The sequence below is a fragment of the Pelodiscus sinensis genome, chromosome 3 (assembly GCF_049634645.1).
Source record: "Pelodiscus sinensis isolate JC-2024 chromosome 3, ASM4963464v1, whole genome shotgun sequence".
NCBI classification, from domain to species: domain Eukaryota; kingdom Metazoa; phylum Chordata; order Testudines; family Trionychidae; genus Pelodiscus; species Pelodiscus sinensis.
The window spans coordinates 40,861,699-40,886,971 of NC_134713.1; the positions used below are offsets into that span (position 1 = coordinate 40,861,699).

General features: G+C 44.4%; 1 long non-coding RNA gene across 1 annotated transcript in view; it reads right to left on the bottom strand.

The window, feature by feature from the left end:
• LOC102459764 (uncharacterized) overlaps positions 1-24,933 on the bottom strand; it is a 63,615-nt gene extending 38,682 nt beyond the window's left edge. The window contains exons 1-2 of the long non-coding RNA XR_012902263.1: positions 24,733-24,933; positions 18,863-18,955 (exon numbers count right to left, since the gene is read on the bottom strand). This is a non-coding gene — a long non-coding RNA (uncharacterized LOC102459764). The remainder of the gene's footprint in view (positions 1-18,862; positions 18,956-24,732) is intronic.
• Between the last annotated feature and the right edge of the window lie 340 nt (positions 24,934-25,273).

Sequence of the window (25,273 nt, forward strand, 5' to 3'; positions counted from 1 at the left end):
GCATCCACCCACACTCCTGTATAAAGACCAGACACAATTTGATGGTTAAGTGGTTCTCCCTCCTATTACAGAATTATAGAACTATAGGCCTGGAAGGGCTTCAAGAAGTCATCTAATCCACTTCCCTGGACCCATGGCAGGACTAAAGTATTATCTATACCATCCCAACAGGTGTTTATCTAACCTGCTCTTTAAAATCACCACAACTGGCCTAGTAATTTAGAGTATGTCTACACTACCCCGCTAGTTCGAACTAGCAGGGGTAATGTAGTCATCCGCAGTTGCAAATGAAGCCCGGGATTTGAATTTCCCGGGCTTCATTTTCATGAAGCTGGCTGGCGCCATTTTTAAATGCCGGCTAGTTCGGACCCCGTGCCGCGTGGCTACACACGGCACGGACTAGCTAGTTCGGATTAGCTGTTCCACTAGCTAATCCGAACTAGCTAGTCCGTGCCGCGTGTAGCTGCGTGGCACGGGGTCCGAACTAGCCGGCATTTAAAAATGGCGCCGGCCGGTTTCATGCAAATGAAGCTCGGGAAATTCAAATCCCGGGCTTCATTTGCAACTGTGGATGACTACATTACCCCCGCTAGTTCGAACTAGCGGGGTAGTGTAGACATACCCTTATTCCAGAGCTCAACGTGCTGTCAGTTCAAAAGCTTTTCCTAATGTCTAGCCTAAACCACCTTTTCTACAATTTAAGCCTATTGCTTCTTGTTTTATCCTCAGAGATTAATGAGATTTTGGGTACATGCTGTGTACATAACATGACTGCATCAGTGCCATATCAGGATATCATAAATTTTGCCTTCTATTGGAAACAAGATCATGAATGTTGACTAGTCACTTGGGTGAAAAAGGGTGACAACAAGCAGCAACAGGATGTGTTATTGGTACGCACCTCAAGCAGCACTGTAAGGCATACTAAAACACACTCTGGGATGACTTTCTGCTGTTGAAGCAGATATGCTTAATGTGACATTTCTTTTTCTTTTTCTTTTTTTAACTGGTTTACCCAAAGTATCCAAATCCTTCAGATCTAGATCTCATGGTCTGTCAGACTCAATTATGTGACAAACTGCAATCTGGTCATGAGAAAAATGTAAAGGCCATATGTCACCCATAGCCCTGGTACAGCTCTCCCTGGGTGGAACACATGCTGCTGTGCTTGTGTCCCACTGCCCAGGGACTGTGTGCTCTTACGTATCCCTTGGTTTAAGTAGGCTGCAGCTCTGTACTTTTGCTTCGTCTTTCAGGTATATGACTTGAGCATGGATGGTTTGTTACCTCTTCTGGGAAATGGGACCATATGGCTCAGCTGCCCTAGGCACCAGGACCAGTGATGATCCCTCAGACTCGTACATCTCCCCCAGAACTCCAGCCCAGAGGGAGCCCTGGGTTACAGTTCACCTCATGACAGTGAGAAGCAAATGAACAGAATCTGAAAAGGGTTCCAAACCCAGTTACTCTTTGCTTAGATAGCAAGAACCCTACATGGATACAAAAATGTGGATCCATATCCAACCCACATCTACCAGGTTCAATGTGTCATCTGATCTGCAATCTGCTAGCCAGATTTTACCTTCATCCGCATTTACGCAGCAAGCCATCTGGAGGGCTGTGGAGATGGAGTACGGATGAACAAGGAGGTAAGGTATTGCAGAGAAGAGGCAGGCAGCACATAAGCAAGGACTGGGGGTAAGAAGTAGCCCAAGGACAGGATGAGGATCTCAAGAGCGGTTGGGAGGAAGGGAATCGATTTGATTCATGTGCTGATGCTGCTTGGGAGCTCGTGATGGCACCTGTCAGCAGCAGCCTCTGTCATATCACAGCGGAGCAAAAAGGTACAGTGTCAGGGCCCTGTCTGCTCCAATCCCCATAGCAGGGAGTGGGCTCCAGGGCGCTGCCCCCATTTCCACTGCAGCTCCAGCTCCAACCCCACAGAGCCTGGCCTTCCCCACTCGGAGCAGGGTAGCTCGCTGCTTTCCTGGATTCCTTCTCTTCTCCTGGAAATCAGCTGCCTCCCCCATGCATGCTCCCTACTGCACTAGCTGGCAGCATAGTACAGAGGTGTGGAGTTAGTTTGTGTCCCCAAGCCAGAGCTGGCCCTGGAGCTCCCTCAGGTCAGTGCTCACTTGTTCCAACTATTAGTATACTAGCCAATAACCCGTCATGCAATGGGATTTTTCAGGACTCTCCTCCATGTCCATCTCTCTCCTCCTCTTCCTCCCCTCCCCCTCTCTCTCTCAGCTCTCCTCCACCTCCTGCCTCTCTCTCCGTCTCTGTTTCTCTCCCCCCCCCCCTCCTGCTTCTCAATCTCCCTTTCTCTTCTCCTCTCCCTTCTGCTTCTCAATCGGGGGGGCACAGATCCCAAACAGCTGTTTGGGCTCTACGCTCTCCGTGCGAGGGAGCAAGCAGCGCAAGCGGCTGTTTGGGCTCCATGCTCCTCATGCAGCACGGTGAGCGTGAAACCTAAATGGCCACTTGCGCCTCTTGCTTCCCCGCGGTGGCCCGGCAGAATGGTGCAGAACTCAGCCGAGCACCACGGCGGAAGGTGAAGGGGGGGCGGGGCGGTGATGAATACAGCTAGGGGTTCGGGCCGTGTACGTCACCACCCCGCCTCCCTTCCCTTCCTGCTGTGGCACTCGGCTGAGTGCTGCTCCGCTCAGCTGGGCCACAGAGGGGGAACAAGCAGCGGCAAGCGGCTGTTTGGGGTCTGCGCTCCCCATGCAGCGGGAGGCAAGAGGCGAGTCTGTAACGTTACAGAGTTACAGACTCACAGACATTGGGCTACTATATATTTTAGTAAGTATAGTCTATTATCCAAACCTCTGCCTCCATAGAGAAATTAAAGATATTAATTCTAGCTTTGGTCAACCCATCCCTGTGTTTCAACTCTGTCCTGCTGGGCCAGATCAGCTGATCTCCCTTAGTCATGGCACAGAGCTGAAATCACCGCACTTCTCCCCCTGAGGAGCAGTATAGACACTGAAACTCTTTAGGTCCAAGAAAATACAGTGTTGGGGCCAGCTTCCCATGATACCACTCCCTAAATGGGATCAGAACCCCAAATTAATTATTTAGGTAAGCCCCTTTAACAATGAAAGGAGGATGTACACACTGATTGCTCCCCCAAGTAACAATTATTTACACTGGGCTTCATATTAAATGAAAGTGACTTTATTAAGCACAGGCAGTAGGTTTTAAGTGGTTATAAGTGAGTACAGGCAGAGCAAAGTAGGTTACAAATTTCATCATCGTCCTTCAAGCCCACTGGCGTATAGGGCAGCAACAAAGGTCCTCTACTTCGGTCTGTCTCTGGCCAGCCTCTCAATAGTGCCCCAAGTGTAATTCATGCTCTTCATTTCTACTTCAATAGTCTGTCACCATGTTGTCTTGGGTTGTCCTTGTTTCTGCTTCCCTTCAGGGGTCCAGTGCACAGTAGTCTCTGTGATGGAGCTTCCAACTTTCCTGAGCATGTGCCTAATCCACCTCCAGCATCTTTTCATAATGATGGCAGCCATGTCATCTTGTTTACACCGCACAAGCAGGTCCTGATTTGAAATTATTCTTGGCCAAAAAATATGGAGGATCCTCCGAAGACTTCTGGTATGAAAAGTCAACAATTTATTGAGGTCATACTCTGTCATCTGCCAGCATTCTGATCCATATAATAGTCTTGATAAAACACAGCTCTGATAAAACTTCAGTTTGGTTTGGATGCTGTACTGTGATAACTGTCATACAGCATTCAGACTTATGAAGGCATTTCTGGATTTACTGAGTCTGCTCTGGATATCACTTCTGACGCCTCCATCTTGCCTGATAATACTACTCAAGTGTGTAAAGCTCTCTGTTAGGTAGGTCATGGCCATCGATCTTAACTGATGCTGGTGCCTCAATATTTAGGGTCATGACTTCTGTCATCTTCAGATTACAAATTTAACATAACCAAAATGCTTAGCTAATTCTAAAACTAAAACCTCAATACAAATTTACCCTAAAACTGCTCTTCTTCCAGCCAAGCCTCCAAACCATGGAAGACTCCTCTTCCCTAGGGTCTTTAGTTATCCTCTTGGGCATTTCATGCCATCCAAAGACAAAGAAACTGCTAGCTTCCCATTGTTTTATAAATTCCACTTAGGGTAGAAATTCTGTTTCTACATTCCACTTTTACATGGAAAAATCACAAAATGTCAGACCCTACTAGTTGGGGGAGGGGGGGCAATCAATTGACTTTCTAGGACCAACCACTGCTAAGACTTAAAAGACAAAGAAGGCTGTTTACAGGTTTTCTAGACATGGAGGCTAACTCACGTGATGACTTTCATTTCCACATCTAAAACCATAATCCATTCCATATTCCATATATTTATGCACAAGAATGATACATACACCAAAATAAGATATACAGATCCAGCTTCATCCAGATCCATTAAGACTGATAGGTTACATGAGATATTTTGTCCAAAGCATCTTCGAGTTATGCATATTTGTGTCCATAAGTTTGTTTCATAATTATGGGGGAGGTCCACTACACCAGTCTATTCAGTCCAATGATGTGTTTCTGTTATTAATAAACTTTCCACTGTAAAACAGCAGAAGGATTACCTTTAGGTGAAGAACATGTCAGTAGGAAATTTTTCAGTTTAAATCATACAGTGTCAGTGGCATCTGTCATATTTGTCTGATGCTTGAATTTTGCTGGACAGATACTGAAATATTGTCAGAAAGTTATTTTCGGTGAGCATTAAAAGGATTGCAGTAGACACTATGCTCCAAAAGGAGCCTAGAAAAATAAATGCCAAACCCAGAAGCGCCATTTTGGGGGATCTTTGCTGCATGGTCTCTGCACAATATTTCTCTGAGACTGCTACATAAAAAATGACATTGTTAAAATACCATACAGAAGAGCCTCTTCAGCATTATCACAACAAAACTTTTTCAGTGTTCCCTATAATGAACATTACTTTCCATCACTTTACCTCCATTTCAAACTAAGAGAGCTGCCATGTAAATTAGTGGCAGATTTCCTGGCCAGAAACAAGGATAGAGGACGTACCTTTTGAATATTTTGCAGGAACTAGTGTTTAATTGTTTAATCATGTTGTATTACCAGGGAGGGCACCTACATGACAAAACAGTGACTTGTTAAGACATACGTTAAATCACGTAACCCATTTTTCACTGTAAGCACAGTCATACTTGCAGTCATACTTGCAATGTGTGTCCACTGAATTTTACAGGGAGATGAGCTAATGTCTAAGCTTCAGGCAAGCTACCTGATTTGTTTGCCCAGCCAAATAAATCCCCAAAGGATTGCAAAAAATAATACATATTTCTTGGACTCACAGCTCTTGTACTCCATGGAACTGAAAGTATTTTTGTATCACAAAAAGTTGCAAGAAGCATGCTAAAAAATTGATTTTATGCTGGATTGAAGAGCAGCAGAGAGTTACTGCACAGTGGAATTATTCTAATACCTGAGAGCCTTACATTTATGTATATGCATTTATGTAAGTGAGGTATGAATGAGCTGTCCCCTGGCATCTTGTGATGATCTGGGGAATTGGCCATCAGGAGTTGATCTTATTTGCATTGGCACACCCATCCTGCTGAACGGACATCTGTGTTGAGTGTAGGACCTTAAGACCTTTCAGATGAGCAGCTGGTCAGGGGAAGATTACACTGGAACTAGGGTTGGGAGTGAGCTCATGCAAATGCACCCTTGAACTCTTGGTCTTCCCTGAACTCTGGACCTCCACTGACAAGAACTGTGAGTGGTGTGCAGTGGGGGAGTGTGAGAGAAAGGAGGGATGCCATAAAAGAACTTTGGGGTTTTGGACTTAATACCTGAGGCATAAGACACTACCCAAAGTATTCTGGGGTATGGGTTTTGCTCATGGTTTATTGCTTATGAACCTTGTTTGTTATATTTTCCCAAAATAGTGCTGGGTTACTTCTTTCTTTTTTATTAAATGTTTCCTTTTTACACTCAGGCTCTGTCCTTGCAAGAGGGGAGACATTGCCTCTTAGATCCACCTTGTGGGTGGTGTGCAATTATCTCACGTGAGGGCTCAAGCCAGTTCTGCACTTTACTGTTGAAAAGGAACCCTAGATATTGAACCTGACTCATTTCATTGCCAACTTCAGCTGCCAGAAAGGTTATATTTTGAGTTTTCAGGATTTATAATTTAGTGAAATAGAAAACATTATGATCCCAGCATATATACAATGCTGTACTTGATGCAGCTAAGGACAGAGTATCTATTGATAGCTCTAAATTAGTTTAGGCAGCAGCCTCCTCAAAATAGACATTTTAGCAAGCAGGGATCAGTTGATTGCTATGACAACCTTTTCTCCACTGTTATGGATCTTATGACCAGATATCCATGTCATAAGATCCATAACAGTGATCCTATGCAACCATGGAAACCTATGCCAGGAGAAACTTTGCCACTGTCCAGATCAGTTAGCTATATGGTCACTATTTTGAAATAGTGCATCCACACATATCGGAACCTGCTTCAGACTTAGAGCCCTGGAAGCAGCCTTCCTATGGCTGCCTGATCGAAAGCTACAATGTGGGCTTTCAGGGGCTCCTCTTTACGGCTGCATCTCACACACCATTGCCTCCCCTCTTGCAGGACACAAAACAGACATGGTGTGCTCTGGTCCCCCTTGTTTACACCACAGCACTCACAACATGGAATCAGAGCTGCTGCAAAGAAGTGCCAAGCTCACAACGCTCATGCTGCACCTCATGGTGCAGTTAGTCCAGACTACCCACATGCTGCTCCAGCAGAAAGATGACCGGTTCGGACCGGAGACCCTCATCACCCAGGTTGTGGCGCTCCTGCCACTGCAAATGACCCTCAAACTTCTGGACACTGTAGAATGCTGCTTTTGGCAGTGGGAAATCAGATTGGTAGAACTGCATCGTCCTGCAGCAGTGGGATGACCAGCAGTAGCTCCCGAATTTCCATATGTGGAAGGCCACCTTCCTGGAGCTCTGTGAGTGGCTCGCCCCTGCCCTCACGTGACAGGACACCCACATGCAACCTTTACCCCCCTCCAGAAGCAGATTGCCATTGCCCTGTGGACTCTCATCATGCTGGACAGCTACTGCTCGGTTGGGAACCATTTTGGTGTGGGGAAATCCACAGTCGGGGCCATGCTCCTGTAAGTAGCCAAGGCCATCAACCACATGCTTGTATAGAAGGTTGTCAGTCTGGGGAATGTGGACAGCATCATTGATGGCTTTGTCACCATGGACTTTTCCAACTGCTGAGGGGCCATAGATGGCACACACATCCCCATCCTGGCTCCTGACCACTGTGCCTCTGACTACATCAACAGGAAGGGGTATTTCTCCATGGTGCTACAGGCCCCTGTGGATCACAAGGAATGCTTCACCAACATCAATGCTGGGTGGTCAGGGAAGGCACATGGTGCCCATATCTTCCACAACTCATGACTGTTCTGAAAGATGCAGCCAGCACTTCTTTCCCTGACTGCACCATCTAAGTCAGGGACGTGGACATGCTCCATCTGTATTCTGGGTGACACAGCCTACCCCCTGCTTCCCTGGCTCATGAAGCCCTACACAGGCAGCCTGGGCCCCACCAAGGAGCACTTCAACACCAGACCGAGCAGCAGCCGCATGGTATTGGACTATGCCTTTGCCCACTTAAAGGGGGGGTTCAAGAGTTTCCTCATCCATCTGGACCTCAGCGAGTGCAATGTCCCTTTCATGATGGTGGCCTCACTTGCTATGTGTTCTACAACCTGTGTGAGACTTTACTGCCAGTATAGTGGGCAGAAGCTGAACAGCCAGCCAGGGCCTATGAGCAGCTGGACACTAGTGCCATTCAGTGAGCACATCAAGGGGATGTGCTCATCAGGGAGGCCTTGAGGGAGGGTTTCAGCCAAGGCCAACTGTGAGACTCCCCCATGCCTCTCCAGAAGGGGACCCTGCATTCCTTGTCTGTGCCTTTCCTCCCCCACTCCTCTCTTCCCCTGCCCTTTCTTCCCACCTTCCCCCTCCCCTGAAGAGCAAATAAAAATCCTCTTTCCGTGAAAAAACAAAACTGTTTATTTGGGTGGATATACAACAGAGGAAGGACTGGGAAAAGAACCTGGAATAGGTGAAGGAAGTGGTGGGGGAAAGGGAACTCAGGGATGGGGCTGGGACTGGCGCCTGCCTCAAGTAGCTCAGGGGGCTTTGGTTTCCCAAGAGTCCCACTGCCCCATGTTCTAAGGCCGCCATGGCCCCGGGGGGAGGGAGGAGGGAAGAGAGAGAGGGCTAGGAAGTGAAGCCACAGGCGGGGAGGGGCAGGAAGGTGGCTGGTGGCCTGTTTCATGCACAAAGCTGTGCGCTCCATCACTGAGGTGAGGGAGGAGCACATGGCTTCATGCTGGCATGCCACCTGGTCCCAGGTGACTTTCTGCTGCTCCCTGTCAGTGGCCCACTCCCAGTGCTCATCAAGCCCCCAGATCAGGGACTGTAGGCAGGCCATCTGCTCCCTGATTATGTCTTCCCAGGTATGTTTCCTCCTGCATATCCCGTGAAGTAGGGAAGATGGCACGGGAGAGGGTGGGTGCACCACACTCACAGCTAACCCAGCTATGAAGAAAAGTTACACGGGCAGTCCTCCCAGGAGACACTGTGCATGAAGCATAGCCCTAGTCTCTGAGCCAACGCTGAAGGTCTCAGTTCAGACTATGGCGATGTGCTTCAAGCAAGGCCATCTGTTGTCTAGACAGCAGGCACTTTCCTGCAGGGGCATGGACAGCCCAGGAAGCATTGCTACACCCATGGCCCAGGGACAAGCAGGCATGGGAAGGTCAGGCCAAAGGCTTGCAGGCAGTAGGGGGAGACAGGGCAGCTCAGCTTCCTTCCATGTCCTGCACAGACTGGGTCCATCACTGGCAGCATCCCACAGAGAGAGAACTTCCATCCCTGCCCACTGGAGAAGGCGGGTGTCGGGGGAGATGTGTGTGAGCGGCAAAGGCCACTTGCTGGAGAGAGTGCAAGAGATCAGTTTCCTCTTCATTGCCTCACTTGACCGGGAGCAGATGCTAAGTGTGGGCATGATCTTGTAAGGTGTGCTAAACTTCTGTGTGTTTTCATAACTGCAGACTCCTTAGTGGCAGTTTGTTGTTGGAAAGTGTCAACTTCTGCTGAGGTTGTATGGCATGGAGTTCGCAAATCTCTCCATGTGCCACAAGCCCTTTTCCAGAAGCCTGCTGCTTTAAGCTTCACAGGAGAAGGGAAGCAGTGGAGCTGGCAGGCTACTCTGGATGTAAGAGGTATTTATAGACAGTGGCCAAGTTATCTTGTATCCTCCTCTTTAGATAACCTCAACAGACTGAACTCCTTTAATCTCTCACTATAATTTACTTTTCCCCCTAACCTTATAGCTATTTTCCAAACCATTTTAATTTGTCAACATTTATGTAAAGTGTTCATGTCAAAACTGGACAAAATATTTTTGAAATGTTCTCACTAATGCCCTACACAGTAAAAATACCAGTTTCTAACATCTACTTAATACTCAGCAACTCCAGCTACCGCTTAAATTAAACAATTTAAAATGTCAAGAAGTATATTCCTTTTTTTCCTGCTTTCTCTCACATCATGGGCATCATTGCCTGATCTAAATTCCATGCCCCAGTTATCCAGATGTTTAAACTCACGTATCTCCCTTTGCTATGACTCATCTTTAATACGTATTTAAAAAGTCCAATGGTGGACACAAGCTATAGCTCAGCATGACATCAAAGTGCATTTTAATCACTTTCCCATTTCCGTTCATTCACCAAAAATTAAGGAGGGCTTTCTATATTATTTTAAAATTGACATTTTACTCAGGATTTTCTCAGGCAAAATGCCAACCTGACTCCAATAAATTTTTGCCAGATATGAAGAACTGACTATGATGATATGCACTCTAGAAAAAATGAGAATAGATTCCCGTTGATTGACATCCTTCAAGTCTGGATGTTTAGTTGTTTGTTCCAGCGAGACCCTCATATTATCTATAGGATACATTTTTTCCTCAGATCAGTCTGATCATAGAACACTGTGGGTTATTAAGGAACAATACAATTTACTATAGTATCTTTCTCCTCATTGGCTATGTCTAAACTACAGGCTTCTTTTGGAAGAAGCTTTTTTCGGAAGAGAACGCCTGGAAAAACTTCCTAAAGAGAGCGTCCACAGTGCAAAAGTGCATAAAAAAAGCAATCTGCTTTTTAGAAAGAGAGCATCCAGACTGAATGGACACTCTCTCTCATGTAAGCTGTGATTACTATGAACAAAATGGCCCCTGTGCTTTTTCCTCTTCTTCTGACAGAACTCTTTTGCAAAAAGGCTTCTGCCTCGTAGAATGAGGATGACCCAATGCCGGAAAAGCCCCTCTGTTCTTTTGATTTTCTTGCGGAAGAACACAAATGCAGTGTGGACGTTCCTCAAGTTTTGTTGGAAAAATGGCCATTTTTCTGACAAAACTCTATAGTGTAGACATACTTTTTGAAGTTCAGTGAGTATGTTAGGAAGAATGTGAGTCTATGAACTCTAATATACAGCCTAAGAAGCCGAGTCACCAAAAGGAAATTGCATATAATTCTTTATTGTGTCGTCCGAAGTCAGGTCATATGACTTCACTGCACTCTTTATGAAGTATCTAGGTACACATTCTTCTCTTGATTCTCTGTTTTAATGGAAACTGAGGTACTAATTAACAGAAACAGGGATGTTTGCCACTTTCAGAATAGCATTTTTATTAACAGAATTATCTCCATTGATCCCCTCTAAAATCTAATCAGAATCAGACAATGAAAAACATCAGATTTTACAGTGAAACAAGAGCACTGTAAATATGGTAAACTATGAGGGGGTCAGACTTTATACCTCATCAAGCTGTCTAATGAGCTAGTATTTTATAAAGTGCTTTTAACAAGCTGGCACTCGGTATCTATTTTCTATCCTTTGAAGGGCACAAACTACTATAAAATTGGGTTGTTAAGAGAATATTTTAGCTAATCCAGCTTCAGGAATGATGTTATATGCAGTTTTTAAAAGTAATCAGTAGCAAATGCGTAGTTAAATGTACAAGATATACTCCACTGTAAAACCTCATTTTCACTGGGTTTTTTTTTCTCCAAATAAATCATTTAAAAACTTAGAAATCTTGTTGGATTTAAATGTCAGTTTTAGTCTTAGCTCCAAGGTGATTTATTTAAAAAAATTGGACTAAATCCCCAAAATCACCTTTTATTCATTTTCAAAGTTATGGTAAAAACAGACACCAGGAGCTGTGTTGCAATGTCACTTCAAGTATTTCAGTGAACTTTTACAGGGCTAGACTCAAAGCTAAATTATTTTGTCGAATTAAAAGAAAAGTTAATCCTTTGATGCCCATAATCAACATTCCACAGCCCTTCATCTCATTGCCTACAACAGGCTGTGCCAAAAATGCTAGAAGAGGGGCTGATTTTTGTGGTTAAATCACTGGACTACTACTCAAGAGGTCTAGGTTCATTTTCTGGCCCTACTGTGCACCATGTAACCTTGATCTTTCTGTGCCTTACAGAATCATCTGTAAAGTAGGGGTAATCCCTTTGTATATGAGAGGTGTGTGTATACAGTCATTATTATTTGTGAGATATCCAGATTCCATAAGGAATGAGACCCAGTAAGTATCTACACAAATTGAAATCTCAATCAGGAGCCAAAAACTATATTTAGCAATTATTCAGAAAAATACCCAGGTCCTAGGCTAGTGCACTATTGGGTAATGCTAAAAGAGCTTCAGACTCCCAGGACTCCTGGCAAAATGGCTCTAGCAGACTGACTAAAGATACAAGTATTTTGGATATGACTCTTCTTCTTTACTCCTAGTGGCTTAATCTTCCTGCCAAGAAGATTTCCCTGTCTACAGTTTCAGGGACTTGATTCAAATCAGTGTCCTCCTTCTCTCTCTCTCTCTCTCTCTTTCTCTTTAGGCAGGATTCCTTCCAACATACTAAGTGGGCAGCGAGCTGATAATGTGATTGGAGCCCATTGCCCCAGGAGGAATTTACATTGCTATATGCATACATTGACACTGTAGTTCTTCAGCTCTTAAGGAAATGCTTTATGCTGGCTATCTATCCCTTGCCTTGCCAGCTCCAAATGCCAGTGCAGATTTGGAAGAGAAGAGACTAAGCACTACAGAAAGCAGAGAGCACTCTCCCAAATAGGTTTCTAATTTTACTTTGCATAAATAATTAAACAATTTTTGGAGCAGGAACTGGAACCCGGATGAGTGCCCTAATTACTAGGCTAGAAAGTCATACTGAACAAAATGAGAGAGATTTAATAGGACACATTAATAAAATAAAGCCTCAGCAGTGTACCCCATAACCCAGTGGTGAGCACACTGGCCTGGGAGTGAAGATGACCTGACTTCAAGTCTGTACTCCAGGCCAGGTATTTGAATCTGTGTCTTGCACATCCCAGGTGAATACCTTAATGACTGGCATCAAGGCCATAAGGAAGCCACCACTACCATTAACTTCCTTTTGTGAATGGTGCCTATAACCCTTTTGAATCTAGTTTGAAAAATTAATTGTTTGATTATTTGTTTGGGGCATTTCTCCTCCCCTCCAAAAATCTATTTTGTCTCAGTCCAACAATTTATTAAAATTAACATGAGTTCATTATATGTTTTGGTCAAACTGCATCTGCCTTTTTTGGCAAAAGAAATTCTGCCAACCTCTCATCATAATTACAGAGATCTACTAAACAAACTTCTGAAAAAATCATGGAAATGCACAAAGACATATTCTGATAAACAATAGTGCTTCTATATTACAGGAGACCAAGAGACAGGCAAAGTCAGCTGCTAAAAACAATACAAAAAATGATTTACTACAATAACTTTCACCCAGTGTTTCCTATAAGCTGTGTACTTCTGGAGCTTCTCAGGAGAGATTAAAATGCTGCCCAGCTGATTAGCAGAGTGCCCACAGCTAATTATTTGTTTCTAATAGTGGTACACATTCACACATGCCTTGGTTCACATAAAAAAATTATTCCACACATGGGTAGAAAAAATTCACATGTAGATGGAAAAGGTTAGAGGGAACACTGTCCCAGACTACTCTTTTATCCATATCTGATTAATGAAAAGCATTACTACTTGTAGTAGTAGTGGTCATCACCAAACTACAGGCAGTCCCCGGGTTACGTTCAAGATAGGGACCGTAGGTTTGTTCTTAAGTTGAATTTGTATGTAAGTCGGAACTGGCGTCCAGATTCAGCCGCTGTTGAAACTGACCAGCAGCGGCTGAATCGGACACACCTGGGGCAGAGCAGCTGGAGTGCTGCTGGGTTGGTCTGGTAGCGCTGACCCTTGGCGCGGCGGGACCAACCCGGCAGCACCCCAGCTGCTCTGCCCCAGGTGTTCCCAAGTCAGCCGCTGCTGAAACTGACCAGTGGCTGACTACAGGAAGCCCAAGGCAGAGCTGCTCTGCCCCGGGCTTCCTGTAGTCAGCCGCTGGTCAGTTTCAGCAGCGGCTGACTTGGGGACGCCTGGGGCAGAGCAGCTGGGGTCCTGCTGGGTTGGTCCAGTAGCGCCGCACCTCGGTGCTGTGGGACCAACCCGGCAGCCTCCCAGCTGCTCTACCCCAGGCATCGGCGAGAAAAGCCTGGTCTGCTGGGGGGGGGGGGGGGGGGCTCACTAGCTGCGCCCCCCCCCCCCCCCAGCAGACCATGGAGACGCGGAGCGGCTTTTCTCGCCGCGGAGAATGTGGGCGGCGGGACCGCCGAGACGCGCCACGGTCCCGCCGCTCTGCGTCTCCCTGGTCTGCTGGGGGGAAGCACCCCCCGCGCCGCCAAAGGCGGTGACAGTGGGGGAGGCACCCTGCACTAGCTGCCCCCCCCATTAGTAACTAGGGGTCTGACTTAAGTCGGACTGACGTAACCCGGGTACTGCCTGTATAGGGTAAATGTATAGCTGTTCCACTTATTAAAATTGTGACATGCAACAGAAGTGGAAAGTACACCCAAAAGAGGAACTAATGGTGTATTAATGTAGGTAGTACCATACCAAAATAAATCAAATGATTGCTTCATTCCAGTACCCTTACTCCCAGCAGTGGTGTCTAATGCCTGTTCTTCACTAGAAAAAAAGTTGTGCTTACCATATGTTAACTAATATGTGGTAAGTAACGTGTTGTTAAATCCTAGAGTGGACAAGTCAGTTGTGCCTTTACCTTGACCCACTAATACATTGAAAAACTACAAACTATCTTGTAATCACTAGGGGCAGGTCTAGAATACATCCCTCTTTCGAAAGAGGGATGCACATTAGACAGATCAAAATTGCAAATGAAGCTGGAATTTGAATTTCTGGTGCTTCATTTGCATAATGGCAGCCGCGCGTTCTTTTGAAAACGAGTATTTTGAAAGTGAAACCGTGTTTAGATGCAGTTCTTTCAGAAAAAAAAAACCTTTCAAAAGCTCCTGTTAACCTCATTTTTTGAGGAGTGCAGGATCTTTCGAAAAAGGGTTTGTTTGTTTTTTTCAGGAAGAATGGCTCTTCTGCAAAAGGGGGTTTTTGTGCAAAAAGGCGCTGTCTATGCAGCTCTTTTTTGCACAAAAACCTCTTGTGCAAAAGAGATCCAAATATGAGCATGACATATGCAAATGAACACTCCATTTGCATTTCCTCTTGCAGAAAAGCCTTGTAGTATAGACATAGACTAGATAGGAACGACCCTTTTTCCCTAGTGAAGGTGAATTCTAAAGGTATGTCTACACAAGAATTTTTACCTTGTGTTATTTATTTGTCAATTAATTTGAAGTAAAAAGAAAATAGTAGTGAAGAAAAGCTCTTGTACAGCAGTCACCAACCAGTAGATCAGGATCTACTGATAGATCTTGGAACCTTTGACAGGTGATCTTGACAGGTTTGGCCAGGAGGCTGTCAAGTGTTTGCACTTCATCTGCCCCTCTCAGCACCAGTCTAGACGCTTTTTTTCCGGCTTTTCCCCAAGCTGGAAAAAAAGCGGCGGACATGTTTATTTAAATCCGCGGGGGATATTTAAATCCCCTGCAGATTTCCCTATCCTGACTTACCTGATTTGCATCCCTTTTCCGGAAATTGTGGCCAGTGTAGACGTAGCCAAAAAGTTTGGAGGATTTGGTTAGCGGGGTCAGCAGCAGGCGAGAGGCATGAGGGAGAGAGCAGGGGTAGGGGGAGTTTGGCTGCTGGTGGGTGCTTTGCAGCCACTAATTTTTCCCCAGAGCACCCATGGAGTTGGCACCCATGTCAGCAGAAATCCAGAATCTTCCTGGATCTTGTCATCCCTGGCTTCTGCGATCTGAGCGAGGTTCCAGCTGCTCCCAGAATATAGCCTGTGAGATGCATCCTGCCTTTCCAGCAATCAGTCTAGAATGAGCTGCACTGTGCCCTTTTATACTGCAGCAACTGTTGGAGCATACCCAGCATAGGTGAGGGGGCATTGCTTCCTCTGCCCAGAAAGTGGATTGACCTCTTGTTGTCCAGTGTGGGGACGTATAACAAATCGTATGTGTTTCTTAACTATGAACACTAAAACATAAGAACTGATATTGTAATAATCAGTGTCAGCTAGTGTAAAGGCAGATGATAATCTTAGTCATACTAATGTCCAATCCTTTTTAAAGCTTCCTCCTGTATTTGCTGCAATAATATTGTAACAAAAGCTATACATGATTTTTTTGTGCTATGTTCAAGAGTAAGAAGAATTGCACAGAAAAGGCCCTGCAGGTTGCCCCAAATACACACTGAGCTGAATATCGAGCAGTTGTATGGTAACAAAGTGCCATCATATTTGATCAACTGTTAACAGCTGATCCTTAAGCCTTTGGGCCAAATTTATCCATGGGGAAACTGACCAGCATAGCAATAGTGGTACGTATACTGCTAGGCTGTGTCTACACTGCACTCCTTTTCCGGAAAAGGGATGCAGATGAGACAAGTCGGAATTGCAAATGAAGCAGGGGATTTAAATATCCCCCCGCTTCATTTGTATAAACATGGCTGCCGCTTTTTTCAAAAAAAAAAAAAAAAAAAGCAAAAACTTGACAGCTGTCTACACTGGCCGCTTGAATTTCCGCAAGAACACTGACTTCCTATTTTCTGAAATCAGTGCTTCTTGCGGAAATGCTATGCTGCTCCCGTTCGGGCAAAAGCCCTCTTGTGCAAATACTTTTGCGCAAGAGGGCCAGTGTAGACAACTCGGTATTATTTTGCGTAAAAAAGCCCCAATCGTGAAAATGGCGATCGGGGCTTTCTTGTGCAAAACCACATTTAGATTGGCATGGACATTTTTCCGCAAAAAGTGCTTTTGTGGAAAAGCATCAGTGCCAATCTAGACGCTCTTTTCCGCAAATGCTTTTAACGGAAAACTTTTCCGTTAAAAGCATTTGCGGAAAATCATGCCAGTCTAGACGTAGCCAATGTGTATACATGGTAAGCCGATATTTAGAAATAATGTCGAGATGGAGGACTTATTCCATTTCCTGTAGCCCTCATTTCATGGGAAGTAAGGGAAGTCAAAGTAAGAGTGTTCTTCCTTCGATGTCCTGCTGTGTAGATAGCGCCAAAAGCTGAAATAAGCTATTTGGACTTACGCTATGCAATTGACATAGCTGAAGTTGCATATCTTAATCTGACTTTTGCCCTCCAGTATAGATGTGCCTCTGTCAATGTCCCCTTATAGACAAGCCCAAAACAAGATCAATATGCAGAACAAGAGAGGACCAAGTGATGTTGAAGACCCATCTTACATTTGGAAACCTTTGGTAATTAACAGTAGTATTTTTTTAATAAAGAAATAGGAAGAATAAGTGGGTTTGATCTTTGGTTCTGGTGGAGGGCTTGAAGTGTACAATACCCATAACATGAATCCACAGGGGCAGCCAAAGATCTATGAACCTGTTATGTCTTTGTTGTAAATTAGAGTGACTTCAAGACTTCTCTTACGTAAATCTGCTACAATAGCCTCCTTATAGTTGTTGGAGTAATAGCAATTCTGGCCATAACCACGCCTGTCCTTAGCATGCTACCTAAACAGGGGGGATTCCAGGAGTGAGGGCACAAAGGAGAGAGAGCAGATACTGAGGGAACTGGCCTGCTTTATGTAGCTGGAAACATCTTGGAATCCTGCAAGCAAGATATAAACTGCACTTGGCTTTTTGCCATCTAGGATCTCTGTTGAAGAATTAGCCATTCTGTAAGTACATTAGACTAAAATATAATATCCTGGGTCCAAATCTATTAATTTTTCTTCCCAAAGCCCACTGCTAAAATCCTGAAACTTCCTGACAACTCAGAAGTCACCATAATTTCTTGCTATGTCAGTAAATTTCATTATTTATTTATAATGTAAAAAAAGTATTTCTTCCTTTCATATCTCTTTTAATTGAATAAACTTTTAATTTCATCAAGAGTCTTCTTGTTCTTGTGTTATGATAAAGGATAATCAAGAGTGCTGAAATGTCCTGCTTTATACCATGAACTATTATTCGCACTAACTGTACTATCTTCTCTCGCGCTTATCCTTTCCATATTCATTACTCTTCCTCTCTTTAATCTCTCCTCATATGCAAACTCCCTTCAAAGGCTTCCACAGAGAAGTGGATTGGATGTAATGAAGGAAAACCTATTAAAACTAATCTATAATCTCTTTGAGAATAATAGAACCAAACATATCAAGATAAAGAGGGACAACATAAAAAAAAGAAAAGGAAGGTTTATTTCCTTTGCAGAGTGGAAATACCTCAGGCTAAGAGCTTATTGAATAGGCCACATATATTATTATCTTCTCAAGGGACTTGACACCACAGGCTTTTTGTCCTCAGTATTAGTTATGTTGGCAGGTGTTCTGCAAAGCTCAGAACTTGGCCGTTTGGAAATCATGATTTAAGTTATTTCTTTCTGAGTCACTGTCTCCTAACAGTCCTCAATTTAACATCATTCTGTGCCACACTAAAATATATTTCTTAAATATGACACACTCCACCACCACTTTTCTTGGTATAGAATGAAACTTTTACTGAACCCTACCATTCAATCTCTGCACTTCCCGTGTACCTCAGCTTTCTGATTGCTGCTAATGTTCATTTTGTTCCTGTGAATTTACTACTGTCATATGTCTCTGAATAGTTTAAGTACCCTCATAATTACATAATATGTTTTAATTTTAGCAGCAGATTGATCACCATCAAATTCACAAAGTTCTGGAGTCTCAGTAGTTGAATGAAGATAAAATATTACCCATATGTAAGTACATCATGTTTCAGACATCAGTTTAACTTGATTTATGGTAAGTTTACCTAAATTTTGCATTCCTTTATACATTTTGAAGCACAATTTCAAATGGCAAATTACCTGGGATTAAAAGCCATTTCAGGTCTGGTGAACAAAGTCACCAGCTTCATGGAATATGTAGAAGTCTGAAATGTATTTAGCCAACTTCTGGGCACAGATACCCATGTTCAGCTTTCAAAATAGCACATGTGTGTCTGTGTGTGCACAGAGCACGCATGTATATATATGTAGTTGAAGACCAAATTTGGTCCTCAAGCTTTTTTTGCCTTGGGCATTCAAAGGGTCTTGTTTAAAGACAGGCATTCTTAAATGGAGTGAACCTCCATAATATTTTATAAAAGTTAATGTTTGCATTACTTTCTGGTGGGTATATGTCATATTTTGAAGGCAGAAATTTTCTAAAAGTAAGTTCACTGAACCATAGAAAGTCAATAACATTGGCATATAGAATTTGCCATATTAGTTATAGCATTGATCCATCTGCAAGTGACACTTACCTCAAGCAGTATCAGGTATAGGACATGTCACAGGAAGGAATCTCCACTTTCCACTCTCTTCAGACATATAATGCTTCTTGACAGTTATGTAACCTTGTGGAAGTAAAAATTATATTCCTTACCAACTCTCACCAATGATTAGTTTGTGGCTCAAAGACAAGATTGGATATGTCTCACTTTCACTGGAAAGAACAGATTTTCTGGTGACTTAACTGAAAATAATCAAAAATGGATCATGAAAAGAAAGCAAATATATAGCTTCGCATTAGCAAAAACTGGGAGGGAAAGCTATGTGATCTACACATTGGGAGCTGGACTGTGCCCTGTGCTTACTCAGGCAAGTACCCTTTGTGGCTACATACAACCTACCCAGATCTTGGATTCAAGCTCAAGGTGGAGACCGGGATGCCTGATATTTCATCACTTGAGCAAGTGAGCACAGGACAATATAGATTATGTATTATATCCCAAACCATATACCCAGATCAGGTATATCACTGGTCAACACTTATGACTCCATATTCGGAATTCAAACTAAAGATAAATTAAGGAATCCAAAAACAGTTTGTACTTGTTACTCAAAAAATTCCCACTGGAGACCACCCAGGGTTACACTAGGATGGGTTAATTGTTTGAGGAATTAACACTCCACTATATGCACTATTTGGTTAAACTAAAGAGGAACCAGCTATCTCTCTCACACACAAACACATACACACACCTTCATTCATTCACATACATTTTCCTGCCCTCAGGCACTCACACATTTACATAGACATATGCAGAGCAGCACTGTCCTTAAATTGGTTGGATGACTCATCACCTGGCTCCACTTGTTCAGCCTTGCAGTTTCTAATCCTAAACACACAATAGTCTCCATTCTCACACAAACATTCATATCTCAGGGGAGAAAGCAGTTTAGAGCAAGTTACAAGCAAAGTGGTTGAGAGTTACAAAGATTACAAGTTGCAAGTCTCAACAATCACCAAGCTCACAGTAATTTTCTAAATTTATAAAGCCAAGTTGCTGAGAGTTACAAAGTTGGAAGGTTTAACAAAGATTACAACCAGTTGCAGAGTTTAAAAGGCAATGCAGTTGAAACAATTACAAAGCTTCAGAGAGTAATTTACAAATCATCAGTAATGAAGAGACTTAAAAGACAACTGCCTCCTCTCCCCCCAGCAATGCAGTCAGCAGGGTTTTTTGTCACTCTCTGGCAACGTCTACACTGGCCCCTTTTCCGGAAGGGGCATGTAAATTTCACTAGTCGTCGTAGGGAAATCCGCGGGGGATTTAAATATCCCCCGCGGCATTTAAATAAAAATGTCCGCCGCTTTTTTCCGGCTTTTAAAAAAGCCGGAAAAGAGCGTCTAGACTGGCCCCGATCCTCCGGAAAAAGTGCCCTTTTCCGGAGTGTCTTATTCCTACTTCGAAGTAGGAATAAGACCCTCCGGAAAAGGGCACTTTTTCCGGAGGATCGGGGCCAGTCTAGACGCTCTTTTCCGGCTTTTTTAAAAGCTGGAAAAAAGCGGCGGACATTTTTATTTAAATGCCGCGGGGGATATTTAAATCCCCCGCGGATTTCCCTACGACGACTAGTGAAATTTACATGCCCCTTCCGGAAAAGGGGCCAGTGTAGACGTAGCCTCTAAGTAAGTCATGGGTTGGCAGGACCTTACAGTTTAGTGTATTTCCAGAAAATCCATGTGTAAAATCAAGTAATAGCTCGTGCGAAGGCATCTATGCAACAGTACTTACTATTAAGAACAATGACAAAGAGCTGAAGCAAAATGCAGGACAATGTAGCACTTTAAAGACTAACAAGATGGTTTATTAGATGATGAGCTTTCGTGGGCCAGACCCACTTCCTCAGATCAAAAAGTGGAAGAAAGTAGTCACAACCATATATACCAAAGGATACAATTTAAAAAAAATGAACAAATATGAAAAGGACACATCACATTGCAGAACAGGAGGGGGATGCAGGGGGGGGGAGGAAGGAAGGTAAGTGTCTGTGAATTGATGATATTAGAAGTAGGGAGAGTGGGATGTTTGTGAGTTAATGGTATTGGAGGTGATAAATGGGGAAACTAGAGACTCCCATGAGTCTCTCGAAAAAGCCAAGTGAAACCAAATGGATTTGACACATACTTGTGCGAAAATATGAAAGTATAAAATCAACTGAAGTGAAGGAAAAGGGGAAGTGTATATTGTCTATGCCTGGTGTCTCTTGATTTATACTTAAATCATAAACCTCTTTGGTACAGGGAGGTTTTCATTATGGCTGTGTCTACATTGGCATCCCTTTCCAGAAAAGAGATACTAATGAGACACTTCGGAATTGCAAATCTGCGGGGGATTTAAATATCCCCCGCGGCATTTGCATTTACATGGCTGCTGCTTTTTTCCGGCTCGGGGTTTTTGCCGGAGAAAAGCACCAGTGTAGACTTTCAAGTAGGAATAAGGGATCCTCCAGAAAAGGGCTTATTTTCCGGAGAATCACATCTACACTGGCGCTTTTCTCCGGCAAAAACCCCGAGCCGGAAAAAAGCAGCAGCCATGTAAATGCAAATGCCGCAGGGGATAATTAAATCCCCCGTGGATTTGCAATTCTGAAGTGTCTCATTAGCATCCTTTTTCCGGAAAGGGATGCCAATGTAGACACAGCCAAGGTGTGTGTAAAGTACTTAGCAAAATAGAGCCCCAGTTCTTGGTTTGGTACTACGGACTACTGCAATACAGATGAGGAACTGCAGGTAGGCCATCTGCTCATGCATCAGGTCTTCCCAGTGCATTTCCTCCAGCAAATCCTGCACAGTCAGGAAAATGTCATGGGAGGCGGTGGATATGCCACGATCACAGCTGGCCCAGCTGTGAAGAAAAGTTACAAGGGCAGTCATCCCTGAAGACACTGTGTATGATTCCCAGCCCTGATCTCTGAGCCAACACTGAAGGTCTCAGTTCAGACAATGGGGATGTGCTTTGAGCAAGGCCATATGTTGGCCAGACAGCAGGTACTTTCTTTAAGAGGCATGGATATCCCAGCAGAGTATTACTACACCCATAGGCCGGGGACAAACAGGCATAGGAAAGTGCCAGCCAGGCCAGGAACCTGCGGGCAGCATGGGGAACAGGGCCGCTCAGCTTTCTTCTGTGACCCACACACACTGAGTCCAGCACTGGTGTCACTCAGAGAGAGAACTTCTGTCCCAGCCCACTAGATGAGAGGAGGTGTGTGTGAGAGGCAGAGGCCACTTGCCAGAGAGAGTGCTACTGGGATCCCTTCCTCTTCCTCCCGCCTGGCAGGTATCTATGCAGGGGATCTGTGTCCTCCACATTGCCATGCTTGACCAGGAGCAGATGCTGCCTGAGTGCAGGCATGAGCCTATACTGTGTACAGCACTGCTGTGTGTTTCGATGACCCCAGACTCCACAGTGGTGGCTTGTGGTGGAAAGGTGTCCACCATAGAGGCCAGAGTAAGTCAGGCCTCTCCAGGAACCTTGAGAGAAGGAGCAAGGGGTTCCTGTGTGAGTGTGTCATGGAGCTGAATGCTCCAGACTAGCACTGCATGTGCACTTACATGTGTAGGCTGTTATGCAGTCCCGCCCCTCCCCCCCCCCCCCAGGCCAAGTAGGCCAAGCGACAAGTGCATAGTCACTCACAGCCCATCACCTACCCCTGCGTGCATATAGGGAAAGTTGTAGAACTCACTTGAAGTGCCTTCCCCAGGTTTGTCCAATGTCTAGGAGACATCCTGGGAGGAGGGACTGGCTCCAGGGTGAGGAGCAGGTCCTGGCTTGTAGGCAAGGTCACCTGGCTGGCCTCCTCCTCCTCATCCTCCACAACCCTGCCTTCATGGAGGCTGATGCCAGGCATGTCCTGGCCAGACTCAACTATGACCAGGGTAGGGAGGGTGACTGGCCCCTCCCAGGATGGCATCGAGCTGCTCATAGTAGTGGCACATGTGAGGCACCACCCCACAGCATCCACTCTGCTCCTAGCCTTATTTTAGGCCTTCCAGTCCTCCTTGATTTTTATCCAGACCTGGTCAAGGGTCCGGGTATGGCCTTTGTCAGCCAGGCCGGTGGACATCTGGCCATAAATGTTGGAGTTGCACTTCCTGGTGCAGAGATCCTCGAGGTTGGTCTCCTCATCCCAGACCTCAGTGAGGTCCAGGATCTCTGCACAAGTCTAGAACAGTGCTCTTCTGCCTACCTGCCAGTAGCAGCCCAGGGTGGTGTGGGAGTGCTGGGAGCCATGGGGGGCTCAGGGGGAGTTCTAGGGTCTTCCATGGCTCCATCTGCTGAGGATTTATGATATAGGCTGTCAAAGCTTTCCACATGCCACAAACCCTTTGCCTGCAACCTGCTGCTTTAAGCTCCGCAGGAGGATGGGGAGCAGTGGAATTGGCAGGTGTGGCCAGACTGACCACAAGTGCAGCTGTGAGATGCCTCTGGAGGCCAATTACTTTGAATTAAAAGCACCAGATCACTGACGCTAATACTATTTTTAAATATCAATTTTGAAATAAGCATTATTCCCTGAGGACAGCAGTACAGATTTTGAAATAACCCATCCATTATTAAGAAATAGCGGGCTTGGTAGTGTGTACACTTCACTTGTTATTTAAAAATAAGGGGAGTTATTTTGAAATTACTTCCTAGTGTAGACCAGGGCTCATAGGATTGGCTTTATACTTATGAATGGCCACACATGAATTTGTCACAGTCTGGTCCTAAATTGTCATAGCTTTGTATATTTTTAAGGGAAGAAAGGAATATTTTTATTAGTTATTATAACCTTCTGTATAACACAGGCCATTGAATTTCACCCACCAATTTGTGCATGAGCAAGAGGCCATTAACTTCTGGTTGAGATGGAGCATATATTTTTGAAAGATATCCAATTTAATGATGTCATTTAAGACAGAACTATTTTAAGTAGTTCATATGTGTGGAAGAAAAAATATATATATTTTAAGCAATCCATATGTGCGGATACCTCACCGCAACTAGACCCAGGTGTCTTGTTTTGATATATTTTCTTCCATGCATATGGGCTGCTTAATATATATATTTTAAGCAGTCCATATGTGTGGAAGAAAATATATTAAAGCAAGACATCTGTGTCTAGTTATGGTGAGGTACCCTGAGTGACTACAAAGATGCTGAACAAAGGTATGGAATTATCCTTCTTCCACTCAAGAAAGAGTAGAAGCCCCAGAACAAATTAACACATGGCTTCAGGGTTTGTAGACTTGCAAATAAGGTTTCAGCCTACAAAACTAGCATCACATCTTGTCCTTCCTACTTCTGACTCATAAGAGCCAGCACTCTACCACGTAGCAAAGATTTAACCTTAATACGGTACAATTTACCTTGCATTCATAACACAGGATCTTAAAAAAATCATTAATATCAGAGTTTTAGATATCTGCAACACCCAAAAATATCTGTTAAAAGAATCTTTCTTATCTTAAGCCATTAACACCAATGTAAACTTTGTTTGAAATGTAATCATGCAAATGTCCTCCTGGCACACAAACCACCCATGCAGCCTACTTCCCTCTCCCTCCAACCCAACCAGACAGAGTACTGCAGCAAGTGAGTCAGGAAACCCCAGACTGCCTTCTGCCTCCACTTCACTGGACAGATGCCAGCACCCACCCACCCCCTCTTTCCCTGACCTACCCCATGCAGTCAGCCCCTTAACTCCCCCTTCCCATCCCAGGAGGGTTAAAGAGACTGCTGGGTTTTTGCCTCTCTAGCTCTCTCTCCTCAGGCAGACTGGACTCTCCAAACTCTCCTCTCCTCCCCTCCCCTCCCCTCCCTCTGATTCCCGTGCCCAAGCCAATTAATTACTTACTCACTCGCTCCCCCAGCCTCTTATTCCCTGCTTAGATTTTGATCTGAGGAAGTGGGTCTGGCCCACGAAAGCTCATCATCTAATAAACCATCTTGTTAGTCTTTAAAGTGCTACATTGTCCTGCATTTTCCTGCTTATATTGTCTGCTTATCTGCTCTGAGAGCTCTTCAGTTCAGCTGTTTGGCTGCTGCTGCTTACAGATACCTCGCCCTCCTGCCAGTCAACTGAGCTCCCTGTCTGCATGGGAGTTTTGACCCTCTGAGCAAGCCTTGGAAAACAGCCACGTGGTCACGCAGATATGCAGCTTAGAAGGAACTTAGCTGGTGAGACCTCATCTGAAATACTTTCTGCATTTCTGGAACCCCATGTTTCAGAAAGGTGCATTCAACAGGTGCAGGAAAGGGCTATTAAGATGATCCAAGAAATGGAAAATCTACCTCATTAAAAGAGAGTCAAAGATCTTTGCTTGGTTAGCACAACTAACAGAAGGCTGAGGGGAATATGATTGCTTTCTATAAATACATCAGAGGGATAAATACCAGGGA